Here is a 16,093-nt window from a genome sequence, read left to right as displayed (position 1 = left end):
AACATGGAAATAATGTCTATTGTGCTCAGAGAATTTTCAGACTGTGACCATTGTGCATTAATCCAGACTGACCCAGTGATGGACAACTCTTGAAGGAAATCACCACGACATCTCAGGTGGAGATGTCATTTCACCCTACAAGGTGGTTCTTAAAAAGGTGAAAACAATCTAATCGAGCTAGAATGACTTTGGGGTAGAACCGAGAAAAAAGAGAGTTGAGTGTTTTGCGAGGGACTCATCCACACTTAACTGCGAAGAAATGATTGACATTGTCTTTCTGGTCAAGGACACCGTTACCTGTTACATTACTATCTGTGCAGATGAGTATGCATGAAATATCCAATATGCATCCCACTTCCTTTCTAACTTATCAGCATCTCTGGGCATTGGTGGATCCCCATTTTGTGAATCAGCTTACTCTTTGCTACCATGCTTTTTTCTTCAGAAGCCCAGTATTCTGTCTGAAGTTGAATCTGTTGCTCAACGTTTTGGGTTTCATTCCAATACAGTTTTTCCTCCGTTTCACGTGTGTGTCTACTACAAGCACTCGTACGTGTGGACGTTAGCACTTCTTAAGAGTTTGCTGTCTCTCCGTGTGGACATTTGTGTTTAATTTGGCCCTAATGGGTCTTTTTGCACTTTCTGTTATCACATATACAAAATAGTGGCAGATAAATACATCATCAAAACTCTGATAATCAATATTTTCTTGTTTGAAAAATGTGCGCGGTTTGTGAGGTACAGAGTGTCCTAGGTTGCGTGTCATACAGGCTATACCCTGGCTGGGTGAAACCACAAGCACTTGCCTATCTTCTCACTAACAACGTTAACTATGACACCAGTAATTATAGCAGACCGATAAATACAGTACAAACTTTAAAATTCAAATGTAGGAGGCGCTTCCTGCCTAAACAGCATTCTAAAATATTGTATTATTCCATTAGGAGACATTTGTTGAGCCTGCCTACTATGAATAGGAGAACTTCTGGGTACTCAGTGGTGAATAAAGCATGTTTCTTTCCCTCATGGGTTTATATTTTAGTGGGTTACCAAGCAAACAAATAAGAAGGAAATCAAAATAAATAAAATAATTTCAATTTTTAATGAGCTCTCTGAAGCAAAGAGAAAGCACGCAGGTTTAGATTTTATGCTCCATGAAAGGCTTTTATGGTAAGGAGTAACAGAATACAGTTTACATCTTAAGAAAACCTCTCGCGGGTTCCCTGGTGAGAGTGGTTTAGAGGCACAAGAGTGGGAGCAGGACATAGCTGGAACGTTGTGTAATAATTTGGGCACAAGATGAAGGTGACTTGGTACGTAGGGGATAGAAAGATGATTGAATACGGCGACAAGGGGATGAGAGACAGGGAGACATCAAGATTGCCCCTGGGGATGTGGCCTGAGGACCCAGGTAGATGGGGAAGGCATGTATTGAGATGAGAGAGTTTATTAGCATGATTTACTGCATTGAACATGTTAGAATTGAGGTCTCTGTGATCAGTGATGTTGAGCAGGTAGTTGGGTCTGTGAGCACAGAGTTCACAGGAAATGTCATGGCGGAGGTACAGGGTAGAATTCATCAGCATACTCCTGGGAATGATGACCTCAGCAAGAATGATGACCTATCAACAGGATAGAGAGAAAGAGAGGTCAAGCAGTAAGAAGAAAACCGACTTGGAAGCATGTGGTTTTGAGGAGGAGGGGTATCCAATACTGCCAAGAGATGAGTGAGATGAAGACAGAGAGGTACCCTTGAACCTCAGAGGTGCCTCTGATTCCTGACTTAATATGTGGATAACAATAGTCCTTACCTCACCAGGATTTTGTAAGGATTTAAGAACTTCATACAGATAAAGCGTTTAGAGGTGGGCCTGAAACTTTCATTCAACAAACCTTTCTTGAGTACTCACTGTGTGGCATGCACAGGACTGGGTGCAGAGATCTGAGAGTGAACAAACCTCTGTCCGGATGGACAGAGACAGGAGGCAGACAATAAGCAATGAGGTCTTGAGGATTATAAAGAAAAATGAAGCACCATGAAGGGGATGAGGAGAGCACAGAGTGGGTGAATCATCTTATTTTATTTTTTAAAGATTTTATTTATTTATTTGAGAGAGAGCAAGAGAGAGAGAGAGCACACGCAGGGGGAAGGGACAGAGGGAGAAGCAGACTCCCCACTGAGCAGGGAGCCCACCTGGGGCTCGATCCCAGGACCCTGAGATCATGACCTGAGTTGAAGGCAGACGCTTAACCAACTGAGCCACCCAGGCATCCCTGGGTGAATCATTTAAACGGGGTAGTCAGGGTGGTAAGGAGCAACACCTGCAGATATCCGGGTTGATGGGCAGCCCTGGTAGAGGGAAGAGGCAGGAGATCCCTGGTGTGTTCAAAGGACAGAAACAGCCTGGGTCAGGGTAGGAGGAAATAGGATCAAAATCACAGATTTATTATGACCATTATTTGCATTGGCAACAAAATGACATCTGAAATGACTTTGACCAGGTCCGGTGTGGTAGTGCGTGTGTAAGCCAACTGAAGGAAGTAGGAGGTCACTGAAGGAGGCGAGAAGAGACGTTGAGCTATGAAGGAGAGCAGGGAAATGCCATGGGGCCGTCATGCTTATCAACTTCTGATTTCTTATCAGCAACTGAGCGAGAGGAGAGGAGGAATGAAGAGCTTGAAAGAGAGCTTAAGAACCTGTTTTGTTTTGCTCCTTTGAGTGAGGGTTACTAGGACATGTTCCTATGCTGATAAGAAGAAGCTGCTAGAAAGAGGCTTATGAAGGGAGGGAAAGGTGGGTGAGTGAGGGAGCAGCACCTTGCGAAGGTGGGGGACAGAACCCGGCACAAGGGGAGGGACTGGCTTTCTCAAGAGGCTGGCCGGGAGGGAAGAAGCAGACTGTGCGGGGAGTCTAAAGGTGAGGCATTGGGAAGGGTGGGGAGGCTTCGCCAGAGGCTTCCGCAGAGAACACAGGAGGGGCTCACAGCCGCTGCCAGGAGCTGCCAGGAGGGGAGGAGGAGGGTTTGAAGAGAAAGGGAAGGTCTGAAATGTTTTTCTTGGGAGGTGGGAGCAACATTCTAGCGAAACATGCAAGAAATTGCGGAGTCCTAGTGAATACCCTTTTGAGGTTTCAGATCATGAGATTAAAATGAAACAAGTCAATATAGTTTGCTTTAACCTTCTTTGACCACTCCCCCCACCCAACCAGCTTCTAGCCACAGTTATTCATGGATCTTTTCCGAAAGAAATCATAAAGTGGCTGGTGGGGGTGTGGAGAGTAAGAATTTAGACCAGGGGAAAAATAAACAAAAGTAGAAAAAAAGCAAAAACTTTTAAATTGTTGATTTTGTTCTCATAGAACATGGCATGCATATTGCTTATCCACACCTTCCATGAGCATTGATTAAAAGGAACTTTGGTATTTAATCAGCAGCAGGCTTTGTTCTCCTCGGGTAGCTTGAGGAGCATTACCATATGTCTTGTGAAGAAAATGACATTCTCCTTTTTTAAACAAGCACAAACAAAACTACAGTGTTGCTGTTGTTTTTTTGGCATCCAGCAATGAGTCTTCTTGGCCAACTGATATATACACCTACCAATAGCACAGTGGTGAGGCAGACACTGAATAGCTATTTATAGAGCTTGGAGAGATTTTATGGGTCTGTAGGATCAAAGAAAGTACTTCAGTCTGATTTTGTCCTTACTTAGTCGCATATATGTATAGGACATGCTTATTGGTTCTTGAATTAACCAGCACATCTACTTTCCACATATTGCCAGAAAGCAAATGTTTTCCAGCATTTTGTTGTCATTTTCAAAGATGATGCAGGAGAATCATGTTACATGGGAGAAGCTCAAGATATGGTGAAACTGTTTCTCCTGACTGCAAGGAGAAAGGACATTGAACTCATAAATTAGCTACCATTACGCCTTTGTACTATGTCACTAGATTCCATTAGATGCGTATCTTTGTTATTTCCTCACAGGCTCATTCCTCACTGCTGGCAAATTTATTAGACATATTACTCAGAGTTATAAAGAATAGCTTTTTTGTTAATTACTATGTTTAAGGGATGGAAATTCCCTTTTTTCACCTTGTACCACATGGAGCAAATCCAGGTGAATAACATAAGTTGATCCAGAGGGAGGTTCAAGCACAGGTCAGACCTGAGGAGCAAGAATAAAGAAGAGAAATAGGTCTGCATTTCACTTATTGATTCAAAATAAGCCTTTTCAGTTGTCTCCCCTAAAAATCCTAACCACCACCCACTCTTGCCTTCACGCTCACTTGCTGTGCATCAAAGTTTCTGAATTCTCACCCCAACTCTGCAAGATCCAGTCAACCTTAAGTTTAGAATTATAAGAAAAATCCAAGTAAAGCTACTTTGTATCCTGAGTACATATTCTGGAGCTTTTTTTTTTTTTTTAAGATTTTATTTATTTATCTGAGAGAGAGAGACACAGCGAGAGAGGGAACACAAGCAGGGGGAGTGGGAGAGGGAGAAGCAGGCTTCCTGCGGAGCAGGGAGCCCGATGCGGGGCTCGATCCCAGAACTGAAGGCAGATGCCCAACGACTGAGCCACCCAGGCGCCCCTGGAGCTTTGTTTTTAAGATAGGCTATATTGGAGAGCTAGGAAGTAGGAGCTAGGATGGACCCAGGGACAACAGAAGTGGTATCAGACACAGAGTTCAGGCGAAGCCTGGCATTCTAAGGACGTGGTAAAGCTCGTCTGTGATTGAGGCCACACTGCTCAGCCGGGGCGGGGGCGGGGCGGAGGTGCGGTTTCCCACCAGGAGGTTGGAGTCCAGTGGAAATCTCAGGCTGTTGTCAACACTTGGTTGTCAGGTCATTTGGATGATCCATCTGCGGGTGCATGGAATGATCCAGCCCTCAGAGGAGAAGGAAAAGTGGGGTAGTCTCTCCTCTGTCCCTGAGGGTGAGAGGGGGACTGACACCAGCACTCCAGGTCAGAAAAATGTACGAATAACAATCAAAGCAGAGGACCAGATGGGGAATGAGGAAGACTGTAACTCAGGGGCACGTGGACACCAAAGGTTAGCTCTGTCAGCCCCAGTTTCTTGTCGGATGGGCATAAAAAGAAACACAAGAAAGGAAGTAGGAGCCAAGAAAGTTTCTAGATTATTACATTGCTCTTATATCAAATCACAAATATTTTAAGAATAAATGCAAAACTATCCCATTTCTGTTTCATCAGTGTATTTATTGCTATGGTTTAATTTTATAGAGAGATACTAACATATATTAAGGACCTGATATAGTCCTGAAACTTGAAGTAGTGTGACTCTCCAAATCCTAAGTGTGTTACTTCGGTTTTACAGGAGAAGAAACTGAGGTTCATAGAAGTTAAATGAGTTGCCTAAGGTGACAAATTATATTGTGGAGCCAGGACACAGAGCCTTGGCAAATGGCCGTGATTTTTCCACTAAGCCATGTGGACACTTTTATCTGCTAGTGTTTGCTGGTTTAATTTTTTCACGCACCCAGGGTGCCTATTAATCTATCTAGTTCATTCAATTTGTAAGAGTGTCTGCTCTAATGTTTGGGTATTCTGTGGACCGCAATGACAACTAGGATGTCCTTGAGGCAGAAGTGTCCTCTTGTGTCTTCAGCCTCACGGAAGCCAGTACCCAAGCCACATGGCTGAGACCCAAGGGTTGACTCCGCCACACTTCAGAGCAGTTGACAAATTGCTCACAGCTGTCTGGGGTGCAAGAACTCATCTCTGAGAACTGACATTTTCTCATTCGCTTTTTAAAGAGACAAGTGCGCCTCCTTTTTCTCTTCACTTCTCGTGATCGTTCTGCTTTGAAGTGGTCCCTGCGCTTGTTCTGTCTCGCCAGCGTCTCCACGCTCGCATTCTTCTCAGACTTAACCTCCGTTTTTAACCATGACACCTTCTCACTCCATCTAACCTGTTTCAAATGACACAAAAGAAGAGATTTCATTACGTCTCTGCCACTTGGAAATGCTTCTCGATTATTGCATTTAATTGGAATGGGTGGACTGTTAGCAGGGATGGGGAAAGGAATGACTTCTGCCTCCAACATGAAAATGTGTTGTGTGAACTCCTTAACGTGGATGACTTGTCTCATGATTGAGGTTAACTGAGGTCAGTGGTTTTCAGAGTGTTGATATCAGGAATCACAAAGAAAGCTAACTTATATATGGAAATACAATTAATAAATAGATAAAAGAGAATTTTGAAGATGGCCAGCTCTAATGAACAAATAGACAAGATCTTAATTTTATTCTCACCCTAGTGCTTGCACCAACCTTGAAATGCCACTGATGTGGACGTCAGTTTACTAAGACAATCTTTAAAAACTTGCTAAAGAAAAATTGTTTATTTGTGGCATTATTATTTTAATTCCTCAAAACTACTGCTGCCACAGGAGGCCAAATTTCTTTTTTCTTCGAGCTGGTTATTGTAAAGTATCTAGTTTTTAATTTACTTATGCTGTATAAAGTCCACTAAACCACAACCATTTATAATTTATCTGACCCACAACTGAGTATTGTTTAAGGAACAGATTGTCAAGAAGCCACATGACAATAATTGAACTATTCCATGTCACACTGTGAATTTCCAAAGTATTCAACAACTTGTTTTAAATAGGTGCTAAAAAAAAAATACATTGTTTGGACCACATCAGGCATTTCCACCCCCTTTTTTTTTTTCCTCTCTCTCTTTGAATAAGCTTTTAAAAGCCCAAGGATTCCTGCAGAAATAAAGCTTAAAAAATTCCAGCAGATCGTATAATTGTAACTCTGCTTAGGATAGTATAATTCTAGGCAAAGTAACCTAACCTGCCTCACTGAAGAGGTCACACTGCTATACTGGACATTGAAAATACAATGACAGTCACTTGCAAAATTTAAAATTTTCTAGTAGTCCCATTGCAAAAAGGCAAATGAAACACATGAAATTAATTGTGGTAATATTTTACTTAACCCAGTGTGTCAGAGATATGATCATTTCAATATATAATCAATATTTTAAAATGTTAATAAAATATTTTACTTTATTTGTACTAAACTTTTGAAATTCAGTGACTGTTTTACACATGGCACCTCCCTCTCAGTTTGGAGTGGCCATATTTCAAGGACTAAATACCCTTATATTGGTCGTGGCTACTGTATTGGAAACAGCAGGGTTATGCTGGTAAGCGGGCGGAGGTAATCTGTTAAAACGAATTAAGAAGTTATTCAGAGCTCTTCCTGTATTAAACAACATTTCTAATACATTCAGTTTTATTTGATTCTATGCTATAAATATTTCTCAAGCAACTGCTAAATTCAAGACAGCATTCTGGGGCCACAGGGTCTAAATATATTAAGGAAAATAAACTAATTCCTGCCCTTAAGGAGCCTGCCACCCAGTGGTATGCAGAATTCCTATAAACTGTCCTAGCATTGCTATTGATGAACTTGTGCCAGTCATAGTGCTGGGCAATTTGATTTTAAGTTTTCCTTCATCGTGAAAAACATCACTTCTGAGGATATGAATTTGCACATGTTCTATATAATGTAGAACGAAAAGAAAACTATTTCTGAGCCATACCTTTGCTCATGTATATGGCAGGAATGATGATAAATTTTCAATGTACTTTATAAATATCTAAAAGTTTGGGTTAGAATAATATAATAATCAATGATAAATAAATAATCCTTGGGGCACCTGGGTGGCTCAGTCGGTTACGTGTCTGACTCTTGATCTCAGCTCAGGTCATAATCTCAGGGTTGTGAGATCAAACTCCACACTAGGTGTGGAGCCTGCTTGAGAGTCTCTGTCTCCCTCTCGCTCTATCCCTCTCGCTCCACTCTCTTTCTCTCTACTGCTCTTTAAAAAGAAAAATAATAATAAATAAATAAAATTTTAAAATAAATAAATAATTCTCTTAAATGTTCCACATTTTTATGAATTTATTTTATACATTTATTTAATATTTTTAATTTAGAAGTTTATTAATGTATTTATTAGGAAATTCTAATCAAGAAGTGGCAGCCTAGCTTATGGTAGGTACTGAACCCAAATGTATCAAATAAATCAAAGATCACTTTCTGGAAAACTTTCTGTTAACTACTATGAGTAATAAAATAACTGGACACAGATCCCACTCTCAAGATACTTAATTTTTTAATAAGAAAAATGAAACATGTAAACAACTAAATATTGCCAGGTAGGAGGTGGTCAGTGTTATGAGAGAGACAGGAAAATGCTATACATATTCATTAGTGAGAAAGGAAGCAGATGAGAAAGAAGTGTTATGTTTTGAATTTCAAAAGAATACCCTGATATTTCATTTGAAAAAGTGCAAAAAATAAATATTTTATTTGAACCATTTCAGATATCTACCATCCCCTTTCTCTTCCTTAGATAGTGCTTTTCCTCTCCTGCTCTTCCTGCAAAGACCATATCTAAACAAAGGGGCATGAAGGGGATTTAACGTGTCTTCACAATGATGAGCAAAAGCAGGGCTGTTCTGGGCTGAATTGTCTCCCCATCCTCAACTCAAATGTTGAGCCCTCACCTGCAATGTGACTGCATTTGTAAAGAAGGCCTTTAAGGAGGTAATTAGGGTTAAGTGAGATTATCAGGGTGGGGTCCTAATCCAATAGGACTGTGTCCTCTTTTTTGTTTTGTTTTGTTTTGTTTTGTTTTACTTATAGCCTTTTTATTTTTTAATTTTATTTTATTATGTTTTGTTAATCACCATACATTACATCATTAGTTTTTGATGTAGTGTTCCATGATTCATTGTTTGAGCACTGGGTGTTATACGCAAACAAGGACTGTGTCCTCCTCAGAAGAGCTACCAAGGAGCTCGCCCTCTCCACATGCACACAGAAGAAAGGTCATGTGAAGGCATAGTGAGGAAGCGGCTGTGCACAAGGCAGGAAGAGAGCTCTCGCTGGAAACCAACCCTGATGGCACCTCGATCTGGATTCCAGCCTCTAGAACTGTGAGAAAGTAGATCTCTGTTGCTTCTGGTACCAGCCCATGGGATTTTGTTATGGCAGCCCTAGCCGATTAATACAAGGGCCTGTGGAGCTAGTTGTTAGCGTTGACTAGTAGTAGCAGTTTACACGGGTTTACTTCTCTAGAATGGTGGCAGGGCATGGTGACAGTAAAGACATGGGAATCTTTGATTCCTGGAAACACTGATGGCCAGAGTCTGGCACTCACTTTGCTTAGACTTCTTTTCTCTATAGATCTTCTTTCAACAGCAGCAAGTGTAGAATTTTCAGAATGGCTATCTCAGGAAGGAGAAGATAACGGGGGAAAGCACAAGCTAGAGAAAGAAGCAAAGGGGGAGCTAGTAAAAGCTTGATTCTTGATATATAGTGACTTAAACCAAAGATGTGTGATAGCACGGATAATATGGTCACTATGTATAGTAGGCATGCTAAATGCTAAATGACTGGAAATCTGGATTCTTGATAAATACCCAGCCAACTCAAACTATGCTTAATGGAAAGCATTTGTATATAGTAAATCTCCATTTAATAATGACATTTATTGAGAATTTACTATATGCCAGCACTTGGGCCAAAGACTTTACATATTTCTGTTCATTGAATCCTTACAAGATGCTCATAAGTGAGTCACTATTAGCATTCCATTTTGCAGATGAGGCCTTGAATTGTGTAGAAATTTGTCCAGTGTCACAGTATCCAGTGACAGAGCTAGGACTTAAATCTGTCTGACTTGAAGTCTGAAGTCTTAGCCACTACAAAATACATTCTTCCAGAAACAAATGAAGAAATGAAGAATATACTTTATTCTCCAAGTAAGATGGCAACATTTGGCATCTTCCCTGCATTTTTAATCTGTTATTTGGATGATTATAATATTTAGTGGTCAGTATTTAACTTTTCTTTTAGAAGTACATTCCAAAAAAATTACAATTAAAGATGAATGATAGTAAAAGTTTGTTAAGTTTTGGGGCCATAAAACTAAGGAAAACAAACAAACAAACAAACCTGGCAATAGGAAACCTTCTCCTGGGATCCTTTTCAGGTTTTGCTGTTTATCAGATGACATGTGGAACATTATTTTAAAACTCCAAGGCAGAGTGAAATAACTTACCCATTTATCAAGAGTTTCATGTTTAAATTGTATCTTTTTCAGAAATCATACTCTGAGAGACAATGTTTCTAAATTTCCATTTTTTTTAAATTGTCTTTAATGGCTGGTCTTAAAATCCTTATTGGATCCTTTCAAATTCATTTTTTTTTTTTTCCAAAAGGGTATGCAGTTACTAAGTTTACTTGTACTTTATCTGAGTTTCGTTTGAGGATTTATCTCAATAACTTTGCCAGGATTTCTTTTTCATATCCTGATTGTCTTACCAACTAAAGGAGAGCATGGCCTGTCCCTTGATTACCCAGAAAGGAAATGGTCAGGTTGGTTTCAGTCCATTTACAATATGTTGTTAAAGGGAAAGAGGAAGCTGGTTATTAAAGACCGTTTGAGTGGAGTGTTATAAATTCTTTAGACCTTCAGAGGTAGCTTACGGAATTGGAGAAATTCCTACCCACAAACACACCATACCAGTGATTTTTGTATCCTCCCCAAGTCTTACCGCTACACTTATATAGCTTCAAACCTAATCATAACAATACCCGGGGACAAAAGTAAATTGACAAAGGAAGTAATTACCTTCAACTTAGCCTAAACCACTACTTCAGGGTGGCAGATATTGAAGTACTAACTATGGAAATAAGCGAAGTAACTAACAAATAAAACTCTTGGCCCCTTAAATGACCAGCATTTCCTAAAAAGTCTTCCATTGAACCAAAGAAATATTTATCTCCTTTTCAGGCTCTCCTAAATTGGGGAAATACAACACACCTCACCTTTCCCTTGAAGAGTCACAATTGGTGGTCCTGAGAAGGCCTACAATAAGGAGACTACTTAAGTGTCATTTAACCTGATTTTTCTCGGGGTACAGAATTTTTTTATGATCCTACTGACAGTATTCTCTAGAACATGCCAAGGGAAATGCTACTTTAACCTTATCTTTCTGACTCTCTTTTAGGAATATTGGATCAAAATACTAAATGAATTTAACCAAATATTTTCCTTTTCAACTTGGGTGGCTTTTGGTAAAAAAAAAAAAAAAAAAGTTACCTATTGGAAGTAGCTGTCAGAATTTGACTTTCCAAAGAAGAATTTTGTTCAATTCCAAAATTGTTAAATCAGCAAAGGAATGTGTCCATTCAAACAATAAAACATGAGCAGAGAGAGAGGAAGCTGAGCACCTAGTTGGAAGCCAGATCACTGAGAGCCTTATAAATAATATGACCATTCACTCAGAGCAGGATTACACCCATTGTCCCTGTGTAATTATTAGTAATGTCATGTTCTCTTCCACTCTCAAAAATGTCTTGGTACAGACCATAAATTATATGGCCACCCTACTTACATGTCACTCTAAAAATGTGATGGGTTTGTCATATGCACAGGATTCTGATTGTCTCTCTCCGAGGAGGTACAGTGAGGCCAGGGTATGTATTAACCTAAAATGTTGGGACCTCAAATGAAAATTTGGAAGAAAATTCATGAGAATGTTCTTAGATTAAGTCCACCGTCAAAACTACAAATAGCCAAATGATAAATAAGAGAATGAAGTGGAAATTTAGCTAAATTAAGAAGTCTGTTGGGTTAAAGAGCTAACAAACGGGGAGGGGGGGAGGATTCCAAGCCAAGACTCTATGTTTGTCAGTATACTTTGAAATATGTCCATCTAAACACAAAATTCATGAACAAATGAACTCATTTGTATTTGTTAACTTTTTTAAAAAGTGCATGATTTTGTTTTCCTCCTCTGATTCCCAAAACTCAGCGTTAATTCAGGCAGGCTGGAGACTGGCACGATCTGGGCACGTGACAGAGGCTTTGTTCGTGGGAGTTCTGGATTCCAGTGTCCTGGTTACCAAAGGAGAGTCATGAGATGATTTCTTTGCCAGAGGTGATCACCCATGTGATTAGGTACCTTAAGCCTATTTAGAGGGTCTTTTCATCCGTAGTCAACATAGTCACTTCCCTGAAAAATCAAACTCTTCTGTGAGAGACCTCAGCCCTGCCTTTTGGTTTAATTAAAACTACACCAAAGGTAAATAAACATTAGAGGAACTCTCACACTTTGGTTATTTTCCTTTATTGTGCCATAATCAAAGAAGGTCATAAAAATGTCTAGGGTTGTGGAAGCTTTCCAAAATTAAATTCGTTGAGACTTTACTATGAACACGTTGTACTTCCTTTTCAGCCGACGTGTGGGTCAATCAAGAGACTTATTTAATATCTGAAAGTTACGAATGATGAAGACAGGACTATGGCTTTAATTCTTTTTCTTTCTTTTTTTTTTTTTTAAAGATTTTATTTATTTATTTGACAGAGAGATACACCGCGAGAGAAGGAACACAAGCAGGGGGAGAGGCAGAGGGAGAAGCAGGCTCCCCGCTGAGCAGGGAGCCCGATGTGGGACTCAATCCCAGGACCCTGGGATCATGACCTGAGCCGAAGGCAGACACTTAACGACTGAGCCACCCAGGTGCCCTAGACTTTTTCTTTTTATATCTATGTTTTCTTAGACTTATTTTGTCAGATTGTTATTATATGTCATTCCTATAAATGCATAAGAAGGAAAACATAAGCTGCAGGGATGCTCAATGACAATTATGTCATAATTCCTGTTGTGAGGCACTATCCACTGAAAGATATAATGTAATGTCAGAATTGTCAAAAAATGAAAAACGTACATCTTAAAATCAATAAAATATGATGAAAGCTTACCATATGATTTGCACTTTTTGGTATTTACTCAGAAGGAGTTAAAAACTTGTGTCCACCCAGAAACATGCGTGTGAACATTTATAGCAGATTTATTCATAATTGCCAACACTTGGAAGCAACCAAGTTATCTTTCAGTAGGTGAATGGGCAAAAAAACTGTGGTACATCCAGACAATGGAATATTAATCAGTACAAAAAAGGAATGAGTTATCAAGACATGAAAAGACATGAAAGAAACTTAAATATAAATTACTAAGTGAAAGAAACCAATCTGAAAAGGCTACATACTGTATGATTTCAACTCCATGACATTCTGGAAAAGAAAAACTGTGGATCAGTGGATCAGTGGATCTGTAAAAGGATCATTGGTTGCTGTGGGGTTGGGGAGTGATGAATAGGTGGAGCACAACGGATTTTTAGAACCACGAAAATACTCTGTATGATACCATAATGATAGATACATTTGTCCAAACCCATAGAATATACAACATCAGAAGTGAACTGTAATGTAAACGATGGACTTTGGATGATGACGTGTCACTGTGGGTTCATCAGTCATAACCAATGGACCATTCTGTGGGGGATGTCAACAAAGGAGAAAGCTATACATGTGTGGGGGAGGGAGTATATGGGAAATCTCTGTACCTTCCTTTCAGTTGTGCTGTGAACCTTAAACAGCTCTCTAAAAAATTAAAGTTTAAGTTAAAAAAATGGTGAATGTTAGTTTCGTACATTCCTCACACCCTTCTTCTCGGTTCCCCCACCTTTCTCTATGGGTAAAATAAAGTCTGAATCCCTTAGCTTGAGACTCAAAGATTTTCATTTTGTAATCTGGCCCACAACTAATTTTTAAATTTAGTTTCTTTCCATTTGCTAGTGTGTCAACCTGTACTTGCATATTCCTCTGCTCTATGTCCCTTTTCTTCCTTCCCTGAAATCCTGGGTTTGATGTTTCCTTCTTTGTTTTCCCTCTCCATTCTGACACAATTGGTTCCTTCCTGTGGTCCCCACGCAGCATTATCTGCACCTTAGGAGGAGGGGTTTTAACTCATTACTCTGTAGTTAGTAGAATATATACCAGTGGCCATGTCTATGGTACCTGAGCAAGGAGATGCTTTATAAACACATTTTGACTAAATTGTACTAAAACAAAATAGTAAGAAGTTCATTCAAGAATAAAATAGTAAAATACATACCAAGCATTCTGCCATCATCATCATCATCATCATCCAAACAAAGCCATCTATCTCTATTACTTCTGATAAAAATGAATTAAAACTAGGCCTTGCACGTGTAGGTGACAAGGCTGGTGTTTAATATATTTTTTAATATTTTATTTATTTATTTGACAGAAAGAGACACAACGAGAGAGGGAACACAAGCAGGGGGAGTGGGAGAGGGAGAAGTAGGCTTCCCGCTTAGCAGGGAGCCCGATGCAGGGCTCTATCCCAATCAGGACCTGAGCCGAAGGCAGACACTTAACGACTGAGCCATCCAGACACCTCTGGTGTTTAATATTTTCTTTTTCCTCTGGAGCAAACTTGCTGGGAGACCAGGAGTGATGCTCAAACTTCTAGATGAGGAGCAGCATCAGAGGGTCCTTGGCCTGTCTCGAGGTCATGGCACTGGTGAGGCAGAGACCTTTTCCAGTAGATGAAGAACTGGGTCTTCCATGAGGCCAAAGTCAACTGAAGGTGAAGTCCTGAGCCAGGGGACAAAGACTCCCTTCATTCCTCATTCCTCTAAGGTTATTGCTCCAGAGTATTGAGAACTGCTATGTTGCTTGCTATTAAAGTGTTTATTCCAAGGGTTGCCTTCTTCTGCTTGTTTAATACTTTTGATTGTTTTCATGAAACAATAGAAATATTTCCCACAACAGTTCACCCCCCTTCTCTCTTTGTGCATAAGGAGGATTATATGTGGTCTGTAGTTTTTGTCTTGTTTTAACCCTTGAATAATTTTGTCTCCTCTAGATTTAGAAGCACATGAACCAGTATCACATAACTGAAGTCAGACATGAGTAGCATTTGATTAAAGCTGGCGTGGCATATTTTGAGAAAAAATATGCTTTTTAATGAAGCAAGCTAAAATATACACACCACAGACTCAATTGCATGTTTTTGTGATTTGCAGAGAATTATTTGAGGTGTTTCCTGGCACTTTGTACTAATTTGTTCATTATTTATAGTACTAGTTGTTGTCTTTGCCAGATACAATTTCATTCCCAGTGGCACTGAAAACATGTTTTGAATAAATCTTGGCAAGAATAAAGGCATAAATACTTGAACTTTGTTCAGTCAAAACATAGCTGTGTGCTTCACTTGGAAACTAGTGTACTAGAGCAACTTCGCTGGTTTTCATACGACTCTCCTGGTTTTATAGTAACGCTTCTTTAAGATAATGGATCTCCTTAAGTTTGAAGAGTTAGCTGGCAGCTTCCTGGAGGTGTCCAAGAAGATAGAGGGAGCAAGTTAATGAAGGCTGGTGAGGCAGTTCGTCTTTCACACTCACAATTTCTATTGAAATACATTCCTATTTGTGTATTCGAAGTAGAAAGCTCTAGGAATCAAGAGCTCGTCTTGTTTTCAAATATAATTATTTGGAAAACTCCTTTGAAAATTGGATTTGTATTTATTTGAGGCATATGCACTGAGTCAGAATTTGTTAGGATAAACAAACAACAGAAACGGGCTGGATCAGCTGCTCCAATTATGTCAAGGGTAATCAGTGACACAGCTAATTTTAGAACTCAAGTGTCTGAAACTACGGTTCACTTGATCCTGTGTCCTCTTACACTAGAGTCAGAAAACCTGTGGAAAATTGCTATCACCACTACATTTTCAGTGTGACGTTGGCCCTGTTGCCAGGTGATGAAATGGCTGTCTGCCTGTGGTGGGTCTGGACCCCATCCTGTCAGCCGCAGGTTAATAGCCATCACCCAGTTCTGTGCCAGGAAAAGACCAAGATCGCTTCTTTAAGAAAATATATTCTTCTAATAATTGTTTAAACAAGCAGGATATGTTTGAAGCACACTTCTGATTTATTTCTCATTTAAAGCAATCTGAGATTTATTTCCAGGTGATGTGACATCTTAAAATAGCCACTTTTCTCCTAGCTTACCGAATATTTGCGGATTTGTTGAATGGTTGTATTTCATTTACCTCTGTAGGCTTCCAAGTACCTCATGCGGGTCCTTGCATGCCCGAAGGGCATATCAATGGTGGTTGAATGACATTGGTGTAGGGCTCATTCCCTCTCCCTCCCCTTTGCCC

At 39.8% G+C, this 16,093-nt stretch overlaps 2 long non-coding RNA genes across 2 annotated transcripts in view; both read left to right on the top strand.

The window, feature by feature from the left end:
- Positions 1-8,855: 8,855 nt before the first annotated feature.
- On the top strand, positions 8,856-12,475 carry LOC113916248. The gene is made up of 3 exons (XR_003517890.2): positions 8,856-8,986; positions 11,873-12,018; positions 12,425-12,475. It is a non-coding gene; the product is annotated as an uncharacterized LOC113916248 (long non-coding RNA).
- Positions 12,476-15,165: 2,690 nt separating this feature from the next.
- Positions 15,166-16,093, top strand: part of LOC113918495 — a 41,348-nt gene continuing 40,420 nt past the window's right edge. Inside the window, exon 1 of the long non-coding RNA XR_003518585.1 lies at positions 15,166-15,305. This is a non-coding gene — a long non-coding RNA (uncharacterized LOC113918495). The remainder of the gene's footprint in view (positions 15,306-16,093) is intronic.

The sequence above is a fragment of the Zalophus californianus genome, chromosome 1 (genome assembly GCF_009762305.2).
Source record: "Zalophus californianus isolate mZalCal1 chromosome 1, mZalCal1.pri.v2, whole genome shotgun sequence".
Classification (NCBI taxonomy): Eukaryota; Metazoa; Chordata; class Mammalia; order Carnivora; family Otariidae; genus Zalophus; species Zalophus californianus.
The sequence above is the reverse complement of the archived record's forward strand: the minus strand, read 5'-3'. Positions and strand labels throughout refer to the sequence as shown.